The sequence below is a fragment of the Peromyscus leucopus genome, chromosome 14 (genome assembly GCF_004664715.2).
Source record: "Peromyscus leucopus breed LL Stock chromosome 14, UCI_PerLeu_2.1, whole genome shotgun sequence".
Lineage (NCBI taxonomy): Eukaryota > Metazoa > Chordata > Mammalia > Rodentia > Cricetidae > Peromyscus > Peromyscus leucopus.
Genome location: NC_051075.1, coordinates 1,760,001 through 1,774,476, shown reverse-complemented (window position 1 = coordinate 1,774,476; position 14,476 = coordinate 1,760,001).

Genomic DNA, 14,476 nt, shown 5'->3' with positions numbered 1-14,476 from the left:
TCTGGCTTCCTTAAGCTCTGACCACGTGCGTTGGCTTTACAGGCAGGGCCCTGTTCGGCAGGGCAGGTCTGAGTTGTTTGTAGCACCGGCTTTAAGCTAGCAGGCTTTAAGCAAGCAGCTCAGTTAGTCTGGCCTGAGGCCAAGGACTAGGGGGCCGCCGCTCGGACTAGGAAGCCGGCGCTCGGACTAGGACACCGGCCGCCCGGTCTGCCGCCAAGTCAAGCAGTTTTTAATGGATTCTTGTCACGTTGGGCGCCAGATATTAATGTAACTAACCGTCTTATTAAATAAGAAACACAGAAACAATGTAAAAGAGAAAGCTGAGAGGTCAGAGCTCAGATCTAAAATCTCACCCTTCCGCCTGTGGTGTCCTAACTTCCTGAAAGAGGGCTACTTTCTGTCTGTTCGTTTTTTTTTTATAGTATGTTGTTCTGCCTTCTCATTGGTTGTAAACCCAAACACATGACTGCCTCGTCACTGTCTGAATGTACAGGCCCCTAGGTCTTAAAGGCATATGTCTCCAATGCTGGCTGTATCCCTGAACACACAGAGATCTATGGTATTAAAGGCGTGTGCCACCACTGCCACACTCTGTCTATGGCTCTAATAGCTCTGACCCATGGGCAACTTTATTTATTAACATACAATCAAGATCACATTTCAGTACAATTAGAATACCACCACAGATACATATGCATTAAAAAAGGGATTAATTAGAGTGCCTTCTAGACTGTGGTCTGGCTAGTTCAACAATGGTTGTCTCCTGATGGAAAGGACAAGAACCCAGTAGTTGTTCAGTCCATGAGGCTGGGTATCTGAGCTGGTCCTCGGTCCACTTTGGAATCCTGATGAAGTAGTGTCTCACACCACTAAAGGAATGCCTCAGCAACAGGGTAGATAAACTTGTCGGCAAGAGTGAAGTTAAAGGAGGCAAAAATAAAAGCTTCCTTCTTCCACATCCTTTTAGATAGGCCATCTTCCAGCCTCAAGTGATCCAGACTTTGAGTGGTGCAGCTGTAAGTTTTCTTCAGTCCTGCCCAGCCCTGCGGTTGGGATGAATCTCTCCCTCCCATGTCCTGCAGCCACTTGGACCCACATAAACACACAGAAGCCTATATTATTTATAAACTGTATGGTCTACAGGTCAGGCTTCTTGCTGTCTAGCTCTTATATCTTAAATTAACCCAATTCTATTAATCTATGCATTGTCATGTGGTTTTGTGGCTTATTGGTACTTTTGCATCTTGCTTCTCCTGGTGGCAGCTCCCAGCTTCTCCCCAGACTCCTCCTTTCTTTTTCCTGTCTTTCTCAGATTTCATACCTGCCTCTAAGCTCCCTTGCCATGGGCCAAATCAGCTTGTTTATTAACCAATGGGAACAACATATATTCACAGAGTACAGAAAGACATTCTCCAGCATTTCTCCTCAAGTGATCCAACCAAAATTGTTTACAGGTTTGCCCAGATGCTTAGGATTTAGTTTATTCCAGATGTGGCCAAGTTGACAACCAAGATTACCCATAACACTTAGAAATATTTAACAAAACTAGATATGCACTTGATTAAAAAATCCTATTTCAAGGAATATATCCTAAAGAATATTCCCAAGAGCAGAAACATACAACATTATTCATTTCTATATTATTTTAAATAGAAAACATTGACAACAACCCACATGCTCGAACATGGAAGACTGGTGACATGGAGAAAGGAGAGCATTGCAGTGGAATGTGTGGGGTGAGCTGTCTGTGAAAGTGAAGGACGTCAGAATGATTCAATGTGGAGACAGCTGGAGACACAGCAATGGGGAAGTGAAGTGTGAGAGAGCAGCTGCACTCATACACTGCCTCTGGGATTGGTGACATTTCTAACATTTTTATCTTAGAAACAATACTGTGGTAAAGGCTTCATTTATTGTAGTTGCCTTATAAACTCCTAATATTGGAATTTCCAGTTGGCTAGTAGAGACATAGGCCTTTAATCCCAGCACTCAGGAGGCAGAGGCAGGAAAATCTCTGAGTTCAAAGCCAACCTCATCTGCAAAGCAAATTTCAGGACAGCCAGGACTACATAGAGGAAACCTGTCTTGAAAAACAAAACAAAACAAAAAAAATGGAATTTCTGTCTCAGAATGTTTAAAGATATTATCTGTTACTGCTTTGGTGACTTTGTTCTCTGTGAGTGGAATGCCAATCATTTCCACCATCAGGGTAGGAAAGTACCCATTCCCACTATGATCAACCCTGTTTGTAAATTTATTTTGGCAAATGTAGTAGATGGAAAACCAGCTCGATGTTATTTCAATATGATTTCTCTTTCTGTGAGTCATGTCCAGGCTCCTTTCATACATCTAAATGTAGTTAGCTTTCTTTTCTTCTTCTTCTTTTTTCTTTTTACTCTTACTCTTTGCTCTTTGGAATCCAACCACCCAACTCCTAAATAAACCCATGGAGACTCATTGTTACTTATGAATGCTTGGCCTTAGCTTGGCTTGTTTCTAGCCAGCTTTTCTTAACTAATTATTCCATCCACCTTTTGCCTCTGGCCTTTTACTTTTCCCTATTCTATATACCTTTCTTTACTTCTTACTCCATTGTGGCAGGGTCCTATGCTGTTGTTCCCTTTGGGGGAGGGGGCAGAGTCAATGACACTGACTCTGGGAGAATGTTGAAACAACAAGCTCAGTTTATTCAGGAAGAGGCAAGCCTTATATACCCTCCACCCCACCCTGGGGGAAGGTCTGATGAATATGCATCTGCTGGTGTGACATGGCTGCCTCTCATTGGTTCCGGTCATCTCCAGATCATGTCTCAGCTGCTGTTGCTAAGGCTCTTAGGTAGACCCAGGTTGGCTCTCAGAAAGTATCTTATTACTGGTTTGGACTGGCTGGCCCTCAAGCCTGTTAGGGATGAGTCATCCCACACTCCGTAGCTGACTGGGTGGCCCCTGCTGTCCTCTCCCTCTCCTTTTCTCACTCCTCCTTCTTCTCTATACTATTTATTCTCTCTGCCTGGAAGCCAGGCCTATCCCTCTCCTGCCCAGCTAGAGGCCATTAGCTTTTCATTAGGCCAATCAGGTGTTTTAGGCAGGCAAGCTTTATAGAGTTAAACAAATGCAACTATATAGAGTAAAAAAAAATGCAACATCTTGGCATCTTAAACAAATATTCCACAGCATAAAAGAAAGTAACACATCTTCAACTAATATTCCACAACATCTAAACTCTGTTCATGCTTTCCACTATGAACCATGTACTTTTACATTTTGTTTATTGAAGTGGTGGGGAGGTCCAGGAAGTGGAGGAAGCCCAAAGTGAGTGAAGTCTATTGTGGGTTATCCACCAGAGAAGACTACTTGGATACTGGTTTAACCAATAGGAAGTCGTTATGAGCTGGCCAGTGACTACACTGGGTGTTTGGGATCCCATTGTAGCCCCGAGCCTTTCTCAGGGTAAACTTTTATGCACAAAACCCATATCCTGTGTTGACACATCTCAGTTAGGAAGAACAGTTAGCCAGAAGCAGGGCTACAGAAGCCAAAAAGGCAAAGTTAGTAATTTAGAGACTTCCACAGAAATATGGACTTTGCTGGGTTAGGTCTTTGTTTTAGCTTTGGCAGGTGGTCCTGTCTATGTGCTGGGTTCATGGCCTGAATGGTGCCTCAGTTGTGCTAAGGCCTAGGGGCCTGCTACAAAGTCCTGAGTGAATGTGTGTTTTGACACGTGCATGGCCTGTCAATAACTCCAAGATCAATTGGCCCATAGGGGCCAGACTCAAGAGGGGTGCAAAGCTCTCCTCACAAATCCCAGTATGAGTGTTTACGAATGATTGTTCAGTATGTGCAAAGACTAGCAGCTGTGGCTTCCTCTTTCTGGATGTTTACAGCCCAAGATGGCTCACCTACAGAGACTTCCTACTGAGAAAGGCTAACCCCTTCCCTAGTGCTGTTCCTGAGAAACAAGCTGACGTTCTGGGGGCAGTGGTTAGAGAAGCTGACCAATCCTAGCTTCATTGTGTGTGTCTTCATGTCTGTCATTTCTTCATTCCCTCACTGCCCCTAGCCAGGGTTCCAGGACCCCAAGACACAGGGGCCCAAGACACGGGGACCCAAGACACAGGGGCCCAAGACACGGGGACCCAAGACGCGGGGACCCAAGACACGGGAGCCCAAGACACGGGGACCCAAGACACGGGGACCCAAGGCACGGGGGCCCAAGACACAGAGACCAGACAGGGAGGTGCTCATTGCTATTCCTTTGATGTAATTACAAACCTAACAAGAATGTTCAGAAGTGGATACAATTCCTGCCATTTCTCAGATTTAAAGTGTCAAGAAAATTTCCCAGCGTTAGAATGTTATTTGTAGAACAGTTCAGAATCTCTTTGCCCAGCTTTGTCTCCCAGGTGAATGTGAGGAAGGGGCCTTTGCTCAGAGGTTACTGCAGAATGGTGTTTCTACTTCACTCGCTGGTGAATTTGTTCTCAGGAGTTCACTCGCCTCACTTCTGTCCTGGTGGGACCGTCTCTGTGCTTTCATCTACCGACTGGTTCCAATTTCATCATTTTTCTTTAAAAATGTTACTTAGGTTCATGTCTGGAACTCTAGACACGACTGGAGATGTAGACATTTTCGAATGGAGTTTGGAAATCTAGTACAAATCATCATATTCGTTAGAGAACACAGCTACATTCATCAACAAGCCTTTGGTTGATGATTTTCAGCCCACGAAGGAGCATCTGGGGGTCTCATGAGAAATGTGTGGCCAGGCCCTGCCACTTGCCTGATCCTTGAGTACAAGTATCTGCAGCTTTCAGAAGCTTCATGTACAAAACACAATACCTGCCACCCAAAAGGCACCATACAGACCCTAAGCAGTGGCAGCCGGAAGATATTTGTAAGATCCATAGTTTGGGGTCGCTTTGCGGACACAGCAGGAAGGCCCTGCAGTTGCAGGCCATCCTCTTGGGAGTCACAGCTCATCAAAGTTCAAGAAATGTGGTTCTAGGGTAAATTAGGAAAGGACATGAAACATCAAGTTTTTTGTTGTTTGGCATGTTTTATAAAAGTATGTCTCTAGGACATATAGTGAGCTGCACATTTAAAACCATATAATTGCATTTGACCATTTCACTCATGAAAACATCATCACAATGAAAAAAGTGAACATATTCATTATCTCCAAAAGTTTAGATCTTTATCACCCTTCCATCCTTTCCTTCCCCCAGCTTCTCAATTCCTAGTTGATTCTATTCTGTCTTTAAATGTTAGCTCTAGAAAAGCACTCGTGTGGATATGGTGCATGCCCCTTTCCCAGATGTGGATATGGTGCATGCCCCTTTCCCAGATGTGGATATGGAATGTGCCCTTTTCCCAGATGTGGATAAGAACACCTTTGTTTTTCTTTCAGCATAGCCATTTTGAGATTCCTCCATGTATTCCTCTATACTATTTCACATACCAGAGGTTTGTTTCTTTTCATTGATGACTAGTACTCACTTGCTTGGATATGTAGAAGAGTACACTGGTATCACCTTGCTGTGTTAGTTGAGAGCACCAGACTAGTGAGCATTCCCAGAGCTTGAATGTTCATTTCTAATGCCAGGAACCATGGCTCCTTGTAGAAATGGCTGATTGAAAGACTAGATAGGATATAAAAATGAACCTGGAGTATTTTGTAATCCCAGAAAGCATGAGAAAAAAAGAAAAGAAAAAGAAAAAGGGGGAAAAAGAAAGAAAGAGGAGAGGGAACAGTAAACAAAAGAAAATGCCACCATGAAAGGGACAGACAGAGTCACTGGAGCCAAGCCTGGAATAATTTGAGCAACAAGCTAAAAAGGTAAGACTGGATCATAACAAGCAACACAGCACAACATAACACAATACAACAAACAGAAATCAAACCCAACAAATATTTGTGAGTCCATAGTGATAAAGTTACGGAATAAATATGTAAAATACAGAGGAGTCTCCTATACAAGAGTCATGACTTTACAAGCACTCAACTCCAGGGAGCTGATCAGTAGCCATCTGCTCCCTAAGTGTTGTCTGTGCAATGACTTCTGTAACACAAATCTTAAAAGGTCTTATTAATAAAAAACCCAGAGCCAGATTTTGGGGTAAAAGCTGAAAGATCAGAGAAGCAGAGCAAGCCACAGCCAACCTCACCTCGCCAACTCCTCAGCCGATCCTGTTTCCACGAATCCCCAGACTGAAAGTCTCCGAGTCCTCACCCCTGAGGGTCTCAGTTGAACTGCTGCTTAGTTCCTGTCTCCTCACGCCTTATACACCTTTCTCCACCTAGCCATGTCACTTCCTGGGCATGTGTGCTTTCAAGCAAAGGCATGAGATCTCAAGTTCTGGGATAAAAGGCATGTGCCACCACTGCCTGACTCTGTTCCCAGAACTCACAGAGATCCAAATGGATATCTGCCTCCTAAGTGATAGGATTAAGGGTGTGTGCCACCACTGCCTGACATCTAAGTCTAATCTAGTGGCTGGCTCTGTCCTCTGATCCCCAGATAAGTTTATTAGTGTACACAGTATATCTCCACAGACTTCCTTTGTATGATGTGAGGAGGTGAGAGGGGGTCGATTTATACTGGAGAAACCTAACAAGTTCTGTCAGATGATCAAAGTCACTGTCCACAAAAATGCTGACAGTATGTAACAGCATGACACTTTATCTCTGGGATGTCTGTTCCCCAAACTCATATTGTTGTATAATCATGAAAAGAAAGCCCTGAATCCCTATTTAAGGAATCCCACAAGGGATCTGACCAGTATTCTTCAAAACTGTAAAGAAATCAAAAATAAAGTCTGAACCCAGGGAGATGGCTCAGTGGTTAAGCATGCTTACTGATTTTGCAGAGGACCACAGTCTCTTTTTAAGCTCATAACTATCTGTAACTCTAGATTCAGGGTATCCAACACCCTCTCTGGCTTCTGAGGATATCTGTATGCATGTGTGCATACAGACAGGCACACATATGTACATATAAAATCAAAATTAAAATCTTTAAAACAAAAAGTCTGGGAAACTGTCATAGCTAAGGGGAACCTAACAGGACATGATAACTAAATGTGATGTGGTGTCCTAGAAAAGGTATTGGAATAGAAAAAGGACATTACATACAAATTAAGGAAATCTGATTAAAGTATGCACTTTGTCTAACAATAATGTATGTATTCATTAAACTCATCATGAAAATTCATCACACAATGTAGATAGTAATGACAAATGATTGGACTTTTCTATAAATCTAAAACTACTTAATACACAGGAAATAGAGGGGAAATTTAAGGACTCAAAGAGCAATTGAATCAGAGTGCATGGATTGACCTCTGGTTCCTGACTCAAGCAAACTAACTTAAAAAACAGAAAGGATCACAATACGAGACTTTGAAAAATTATTCTCATTGAAACAATTGAAACTTTAAACTTACCACATTTTTAGAATCTTTGAACTTTTGAGATAAATACTGAAACATTTAAGGAAAAATGAAATGAGACCTTGGATTTGTTTTAAAATAACTAAAGGGGAAGGGTTGGCAGTGGCATTGTTCAAACAAAGGAAAGGGACAGTTTCTGATAGTTCTTGAATTTTTAGTTTCTGGAACTGAGTGATATTTACATCTACATTAATTGAGCTGTTCTCTTTGCTGTTGTAAATGTTGAAAATGTCCACTGCAAGAAGGTGTGTGTGTGTGTGTGTGTGTGTGTGTGTGTGTGTGTGTGTGTGTGTGAGAGAGAGAGAGAGAGAGAGAGAGAGAGAGAGAGAGAGAGAGAGAGATTTGATCAATTATATTTCTCGATCTTAGAAGATAAGAAACTATCAACTCTTTCCCTGATTTTTCTGACCCTAAACATTGCTCACCAGGAGTAAGCAGACATTCGCTGAAGTTCAGGAGTCTTTTCTGTTCCCATACCTTATAGTAGAGAGACTATGGATCATCAAAGACAGGTTTGTCAGAGGAGAAAAGACAGCCTTTCTCTGAATTCTGAGAAAGACCTGGAAGCCTCAGTATTATCCAGGAGCTTCCAGGAGATGGTAGATTCTCAGTAGTTCAAGCTTATCCTGCAGTTTGCACTGCAGATGTGTTTATACAGATCCATGGTGCCAAGTTGGCAAAAGCAGCCTTTGTTGGTGGTAACACAAGCCCATCTCCAGACCTGACTTCCTTAACATATGAAGGTGTAAAAAGAGGGAGACCATGGATGAGAGAAAATGAGAGAATGCTGCAAAGAAGCACTTGAAACTTTCAAAGTTTATTGAGACATAATTTACAAACAGTCTTTTGTGCATAGTTCTGAGTTTGAGAAATGTCTGTAACCACTATCAAGACAAGAAATAGTCACTTTCCATTCTTAAGTCTCCTTATGCCTCTTCGTGGTTACCTTTTCCCTATCCATCTCTTAACTCTCTCTTGGTAACCATGAAACTTTGTTGTTTCTTGAGTGTCACAGAACTGCGAACTTGGCTTTGCTCCCTTAGTCATAATGGATTTGAGATTCAGTCAGGCTATTTGTATATCTGGTTATCCACATATTAGTTTCTTATCAAAGAATAGTATGACTTTGCTTATCAATTCATTGGTTTATTGGTTGAAGTTCAATTGTTTTTCAGGCTTTGATGGTTGCAAATAAAACAATTATAATGAACATATAAATGAGCATATGAATAACCAATTGTTTCAGGATTATAAAATAAAAGATTATTTCTTCTCCATTGGACTGCCTTGTCTCACTTGCTAAAAATCAACTGGCTTTGCATACGGAGACCTTTTCTGCTCCTTTGAACTCTTGTCTTTAGGACAGTGGCTCCCTGTCCCACTGCTGCAGCCTCACAGTAAGGCTTGAAATGAGGCAACATAACCCCCCCACTACTATGAGCCTTGTAAAAACAAACAAACAAAAAACCAAAAAATTCTTAGGTTATTCTAGAACCACTGGATTTCTGTTACATTTTATTGTCATGGTGTCACCATCCCCAAAATATTCTTACTGTGATTTTGATTGGGATTGTGCTTGGTATATAAAAAAAAAATTAGGAAAAATTAGTAAGTCAACAACATTTTCATCCATAAATACAGTTGTTTTTGATTTGTTTAGTTCTTTCTTATCAGGGGCTTATAGTTACTAACATATGAGATGTGTATTTTAGTAAACTTATTAGCAAGAATTTTATTTTTGATGCAATTGTAAATGTTTCTGCATTTTAAAATGCAATTTGCAGTCATTCATTGCTCATAGGTAGATACAAAGTTGATGTTTGTGTATTACTCTTGCATCCTGAGATCTCTGTAAGCTCACTTATTAGTTTTAGTCACTTTTTGTAGAGTCCTTGGGATTTTCTACATATAATCACATTACCTACAAATAAATAAAAAGATAAACCAAAGAATGGGAAAAATATCTACAAAATATCACTACTCACCTACTGGAATTGAAAAGGCTGACCATAGCAATATTACTGGAGATGTGACAAAGTAGAGAGCTTGAACATTGTTCTAAGGGGATGTTCAATGCTGGAACTACTTTGGAAAATAGTTTGGCAATGAATGTTTAATTTTTTGAGATCTGTGTTGTGTGTGTGTGTGTGTGTGTGTGTGTGTGTGTACAGTAGGATCCAGCTATTCTATTTATGGATATTTATTTATTTACTCAAGGCCAAGAAGAATGTATTCTATACAAAGGCACACATAATTTTTGAAGTAGCTTTATTTGTAACAGCCACACACTGAATACAGACCACCACTTCCATGTCAGTAGATCATCTCTGGTCTACTCCCATAATGGAATGCTATTCAGTAATAAAAGGTAATGGACTATTGATAAATGCTAAAAGTGAATTGATCTCAAAGTAAGCTAGCCCAAGGGAGAAAAATATTTATTGATTTAATTAAACATAATCCTGGAAAATGCGAACTAATGCATAGTGATGGAGGGTGGGTCAGTGGTTGCCTGGAGATAGGAAGGTATATGGGAGGAGAGATGGGAAGAAAGATTACATGGGGGCAAGAGTAAACTTCCTGAGTGGTGAGTGTGTTCATTGTCTTCAAAATAGATGAAGGCTTAAGAAAGTACATACTTTAAATATGTGGAACATGTTAAACATGTTAATGACAACTCAATAAACCCACTATAAAGAACAAAGATGGTCTCAAAGTCATATAACTCTTCATGAAAAACACCCTTTCCATGAGTCTTTATATCACTTTCTAGTGATGTAAAGCATGTTTTACAGATCCATTGAATTGCACTAAGTCATTGGCTTTCTGGTCTTCATATTTTCCCTGTCTCATTCACTGCTGTTTTCTTCTAGTTTATGGACAGACAGAGCAAAGTGGAGATCAGTAGGGGACATTCAGAGACTGCTTCTAGAGTGAATACAGAGTATCGGCAGCCTCCAACCAGCAAACGAGGACACACAAACTTCTTTAATCTCAAATATAAAGTCATTTTGTTGATTTAGATAATGAACATTACATGGTTGCCTGCTATGAACTGGGTCCTCAGGATGCCCTGATGATTTATCTTTGTCTTTATTATCATGCTTTCAAGCCTTAGAGACATGTGAGTGAAGAAATTGTGTCTTATCAGTGTGATGATAAAATCAGCAAAGGAGGATACTTGCCCTCTTGGGACAGCTGCAAAGACTTCCCAAAGGGCAGAGTGCCAGGTTTGGGCATTCCTGGATAAGAAAGGAGTGATCACATGGGTGGGGTCCATGTGTCTGAAAAAGAAAGAACACCTGACCCAGAGGCACTAAAGAATGAATAAGAATGGGTGGGCAACATCATCACCATAAAAATTCCAACCTGATCCTTATGTCAACAGCAAAGCTGGATGTGACAGGATAGTTGGTTAGCAAGTTATGACTCAAGACTACAGAAAACACTGGAAATAAATTATGCAGAGTGGTGAGGGGACAGACTAGATATAAGCCATGTTAAATGGTGAGCGGGCTATGAAATTGTTCTACACTATGAAGCTCTATATCAAGTTGTGTTTTCAAGAGAGTACATGGAAGATTACAGTGAGTGCGGCTTTGCTTGGGTAGGGCGAGATGATAAGAAAACTAGGAGACTGGCTGAGAGTCCTTAAAATACTTTGGGTCAAAGAATAAAAGGCAGGAGCAAGGGAAGATGAAGGGGGACTTGGTAGTAGATCTTGGGCTTTTGGAAGTTAAGTCAGATACCCATCTCTCCTCATTGCCCAAGAGGACCACACCTACAGGTGTACAATAATGCCCAATCCTCCTAAACCTGCAAATTCTCTGAGCTGTGTTGTCTGTGATTTACTTTTAAATATCTTGCCATAGATGCTGTGTAATACATAGAGAGGTACATTGGTTATAATTCAAGTTCTAGAGCCAGTTAGTTATTATCTGAAGAAATGTAATCAGAAATAAACACTGAAGGTTGTTACTATCTGCGATGGTTTTAACTGGATTCAAGTCTGCAAAGTGTGCAACTACTTCATTTTTTTCCATCAAACCTGCACAGGAGGTGGAGTCAGTACACAGAGATAAATGGAGTTAGAAATATAAATTTCTCCTTATACTCATGGCTTCTACATCCTCAAGTAGTTGGCATGGCAGATAGAAAGATCATATAAAGAGGCACTTTGTCTGTCCACCTGATTATCAGACTATTGAAACACTGGACCTCCCAAAATGGGAATTTCTCTAAGAATCTCATGTTGGGAGAAGGAAAAAAAGCCCCAGTGTTTGGGGAAGCGGGGGCAGGGTGAGAATTTGCCTTCAGGAAGATTTCTCACAGTTCTAACCACTTATCAGACCATCTTCCAGGATAAGACTAAGACCCAGACAATTATGGGTCAATGGTGGACAGGACCACAGCTTGACCAAAACTGCTTATATGTGCACATTCTTGGTCCTCTATTTAAACATTAATCTCAATTCAGGATCCTGAAGATGGACTGGAGGGGTCACTGGATCTCTTTGTCTCTCTTCCCAATGTGGCCACATTGAATAAGTCTCACTTTCCTGCCATTTACTATTAATTTGCCTATCTTAATTGGCTCCTTGAGACAGGTGGAAGAACTCGTCTTCTTGGGTATAGTAGGACAGGCCCATAGGGTTGAGGAAAAGTATGCACATAACGTACTTCCTTATGAGCCAACCTGTATAGTCTGCCTGAGGGCCTAGCAACAGGCACTGTCAGAGTTCCTGGTCACTGTCAGAGTCCCTGACTGTGCCTAACCAATGAGGGATGGCCACACAATGCCACCAGATTGGGACACAGCTTGGGTGCTGCGATGAGGGTGTATAAGGCCTTCTCCGATATTGAATAAAGGAGTCTGCTGTTTGCCTTTACCTGACTCCCATTGTCTCTACCACTGACACTGTGCCTTCTCACCCCCTCCCCCGAGGGAGCTGTTAGAATCCAGCAATACTTAGGGGCACAGACTGTGACCCAAAGTTTGGTAACACATGAATTTAACCAACTTTAGACTAGAAATATTTTAGGGAAAAGTTTCATGTGTTCTGAATATGTAGTAGGGCTTTCTCTTGTCTTCATTCCCTATTGGTTCAGTATGACAACTATTTACATAGCATTCACATTGAAATGAGCATTATGGGCAATCCAGAGATAATTTATTGCACAAAGAAAAAAAGGTGTGTGTAGGTTTTACACAAACAATAATCTTACATTATTTTATATAAGGGACAGGGGCATACATGCATTTTGATGTCCAAAAGGGTTCTGGGCCCAGTCTCATGAATACTCACTCATTCATGATGTTTACAAATTGAAGCAAACCTTTTATGGTGCAGAACAGCCCCCCCCCATGAACATCTGTGTGGGAGAAGGGGTGGAACAGCCCCCATCCCTATGAACATCTGTGTGGGAGAAGGGGTGGAACAGCCCCCATCCCTATGAACATCTGTGTGGGAGAAGGGGTAGAACAGCCCCCGCCATGAACATCTGTGTGGGAGAAGGGGTGGAACAGCCCCCGCCATGAACATCTGTGTGGGAGAAGGGGTGGAACAGCCCCCATCCCTATGAACATCTGTGTGGGAGAAGGGGTAGAACAGCCCCCCCTATGAACATCTGTGTGGGAGAAGGGGTAGAACAGCCCCCATCCCTATGTACATCTGTGTGGGAGAAGGGGTGGAACAGCCCCCATCCCTATGAACATCTGTGTGGGAGAAGGGGTGGAACAGCCCCATCCCTATGAACATCTGTGTGGGAGAAGGGGTGGAACAGCCCCCCATCCCTATGAACATCTGTGTGGGAGAAGGGGTGGAACAGCCCCATCCCTATGTACATCTGTGTGGGAGAAGGGGTGGAACAGCCCCCCCCATGAACATCTGTGTGGGAGAAGGGGTGGAACAGCCCCCATCCCTATGAACATCTGTGTGGGAGAAGGGGTGGAACAGCCCCCATCCCTATGAACATCTGTGTGGGAGACGGGGTGGAACAGCCCCCCCCATGAACATCTGTGTGGGAGAAGGGGTGGAACAGCCCCCCCCATGAACATCTGTGTGGGAGAAGGGGTAGAACAGCCCCCATCCCTATGAACATCTGTGTGGGAGAAGGGGTGGAACAGCCCCCATCCCTATGAACATCTGTGTGGGAGAAGGGGTAGAACAGCCCCCATCCCTATGAACATCTGGGGGGGCAGCCACCTCTTCCTTTGGACAGCTGTGGGGGGCGTGGATCAACCATCATCCCTTTGAACAGCTGGCTACTATGCACTGGGGCTTGGTGAGAAGCCTTAAACTAAACATCTATCTCACTGTCTAAGATTCCTCTCCCTGAAGTAATCAAATGTTGAACAAAATATGTTTAACAAGGATATAGTAACAACACCACATAACAGGACTACTGGAGTCAGTCTTTAATCCCTCATGTCTGTGTTCTGCTAAAAGATTCCAAGCTCCTGTGGCTGCTGTAAGGAAGAAGTCAGGAGACATGGACAAAGTAAGCACCTGGCTATAAGCCAAGGCACAATGAAACCACCAAACTGACCACTCCATTGTTGTGGAGCATTATCTATCTATCTATCTATCTATCTATCTATCTATCTATCTATCTATCTGATTTTTCGAGACAGGGTTTCTTTGTGTAGCTTTGCGCCTTTCCTGGAACTCACTTTGTAGACCAGGCTGGCCTTGAACTCACAGAAATCTGCCTGCCTCTGCCTCCCGAGTGCTGGGATTAAAGGCGTGCGCCACCACTGCCCAGCCTGTGGAATATTATTTTAAAGTGTGTTACTTTTGTTTGTGCTGTGGAATATTTGCTTTAATGATGCAAAGATGTATTGCATTGTTTAACTCTGTGAAGCTGTGATTCTTTGTCTGCCTAAAACACCTCATGGTCAAATAAAGAGCTGAACAGCCAATAGCAAGGCAGGAGAAAGGATAGGCTGGGCTGGCAGACAGAGAGAATAAATAGAAGGAGAAATCTGGGAAGAAGAGAGATCAAGGAGCGAGAGAAGGAGGAGGACA